The sequence below is a fragment of the Nicotiana tabacum genome, chromosome 23, assembly GCF_000715075.1.
Source record: "Nicotiana tabacum cultivar K326 chromosome 23, ASM71507v2, whole genome shotgun sequence".
In the NCBI taxonomy this organism is placed as follows: Eukaryota; Viridiplantae; Streptophyta; class Magnoliopsida; order Solanales; family Solanaceae; genus Nicotiana; species Nicotiana tabacum.
Window position 1 is genome coordinate 68,041,282 of NC_134102.1, and position 2,681 is coordinate 68,043,962.

The 2,681-nt window shown below is 39.0% G+C and overlaps 1 non-coding gene across 1 annotated transcript; it reads left to right on the top strand.

Moving 5' to 3' along the window:
* Positions 1-639: 639 nt before the first annotated feature.
* LOC142177737 (small nucleolar RNA R71) lies at positions 640-746 on the top strand. Its single transcript, XR_012706296.1, has one exon. It is a non-coding gene; the product is annotated as a small nucleolar RNA R71 (small nucleolar RNA).
* Positions 747-2,681: the final 1,935 nt, after the last annotated feature.

The window sequence follows — 2,681 nt, forward strand, 5'->3', positions numbered from 1 at the left end:
TCCAAGTTTCGCAAACCAGTGCCCAATTCTTTGATATCTTCCCCGTGAGCGTCCAACCTCTCATCTGTCTTGATAATGAAGGCCTTCATTAGATCCTCTAGACCAGGCTGAATAGGTTGTTGAGGCTGAAATTGCTGCCTCTGCCGATTTTGAAAGACTGGATCTCCTTGTCCTTGAGGTTTAGAGTTATTTTGTTGCCATACATTTGCAGTACCCCCAGGTGAACTCCATGAAAAATTGGGGTGCCTCTGACCCATTGCATTATAATTTCCAACAGCATTTACTTCCTCAATTGAGGCTTGACACTCATGAGTAGGATGTCCTCTTCCACATATATCACAAGCTGCTTGAGGCTCACTTTGTATTGTAGCTAAGGTAAGGTTCTGTATTTCTTTAGCCATAACATCAAGTTGTACCTGCACAGATCTGTTAGTATCAACCTGGTGAACACCAGTTGATCTTCTTCTTTTCGCACTCTCAGAGGGCCATTGATTTGCATCTTCAGATAACTCGTCAAGAATTATGACTATCTCCTCTGGAGTCTTCTTCATCAACGGGCCTCCAGCTGCATTGCTCAATGTTCTACGTGAGGCCGGTGTCAATCAATCCCAAAAGTCTTGGAGTTGCATCCAGAGTTCAATTCCACTATGTTGACACTTTCGAACAATCTCCTTAAACCTCTCCCATGCTTCAAAAACAGTTCCAGTATTTTTCTGGCAGAAGTTATGGATTTCTCTTCTAAACTTGCCTGTTTTAGCTGAGGAGATATAGTTATCAAGGAATTTCCTGGTCATCTCCACCCACGTTCTAATCGAACCTGCGGGTAAGCTTCGAAGCCATTGTTTTGCATCGTTTTTGAGTGTGAAGGGAAATGCCCTCAAGTACACTGCATCTCGTGACACACTATTGTATTGAAAGGTGTTCATAATCTCCTCGAAGTCCATTAGATGTGTTTTTGGATCTTCAGTTGGCTTCCCTCTAAAGACACAACAATTCTGAAGGGTTTGAAGTAACCTTTGCTTCAACTCGAAATTGTTTGCTGCAATTGGTGGTGGTCTAACACTTGATATCCTTGATTGTAGATCGGTCTAGCATAATCGCTAAGTGGTCTCCCAAGCAAGGGTTGATGTTGATTAAGTCTGAGACCCCTCTCTTCTTCATAGAGGTTCCGCGTATCTCTAATAGTTATTTCCTCAGCATCCCGTGCAACTTGTTCTCTTCGTTGGGCTGCTTCTCTCGCAGCCAAATCTACATTATCTTTACCATTTCGAGCCATAAGTTCTTTGGTTGAGGAATGCCCAACCTTTTCTGTTGTCTCAGTGAGATTTCTTTCCTTCTTCAACTGTCGCAGTTGTTTTTCAATCTCTGACTCGTATGGTAGCACTTCCTTCGCAGAAGTTCTAGTCACGCACCACTCCGAACCTGTAACCTGCGCACAGTCAAAGAACACCAACTATAAAAAGGGAAAAATAAAATTAAATAAAAAGAAAAATTCCTGAATTAGAACTACAAACTATTTCAAACACTATTGATTGCCAATCCCCAGCAACGACGCCAAAATTTGACGAGCTCGAAACACACACTTAAATTATGCTCGCTAGTCAAAGATAGTATAGTATAATATCGTATCCACAGGGATTGGAGTTAAATAATATCTTCGTAGTTTCTAGCTTGATTGCTAATCAGGAGAATCAACAATTGAGGTTTATATGATTTCTAACTAAGATTAACTAAAAATCTAAAGCTATTGACTAATGACAATTGCAACAAAGTTAAGCAAGGAAGTTATCAGTGGGAGAAAATAGGGGTTGATAGGATAGGTACAAGATAATTATTTGGGATCTAGCTCTAGATAATTCACTTCTAATGTTTAAGTGAGTCTCTCGAATTCACTCAATTATTAGTTCAAACGTTTAGTAGAAACTCCTCTCTCGATTAAGTTTCAACCTCACAAGATGAACCAATTTAAGCACGTGAAGATATGCAAGAATGCGTAGTGGATTGGTCTTTAGGCGAACCTATATCGATTATCCTCCTAACTAGGTTTAATCAATGATTCAACTAGCCTATTTTGATTACTAAGAAGAATTAAAGAACTCAACCAACAATATAATGCAAAGATATCACAAGTTATGCCTTTCGTGATTACATGAACAAATGAATATAGATGCAACAATTAAATCATCCAAAAATGCTTCATTACATAAAATTAGAGTTATAATCCACAAACAAATATTAATACACCAAATTCATCAAACCCTAAAGAGAACTACTCCATAGATATGGAGTAATTCACCACAAATATAATTAAAGTATAGGAAAACATAAATTCAAACCAAACTCGGGTCTTGAGTGAGGAAGGAAAGATGAAATCCTTGTGCTTGTATTCTTCCAACTCCTACTTAGCCTCCTTAGGTCTAAAGTATGTCAAAAGTTCAGAAAATAACGTTTTTTATGTATTTATACCAAGTAGGGTCGGGCCCAAACGAAATCATCCTTTCCTAGCCGAAATAGGAAAACTTGCAAACTTATTACTTTTCATGCATCGCACTGTGCGTAGCATTATTGCGTTTTCTTGTCAGGCCACATAAACCCAGCCTATGAACTTTGTCAATTCCTAACACAAAAATACATTGTTTCGGTGCCCAGTGCGTCGCACTAGTGCATTTCTTCAGATGTTG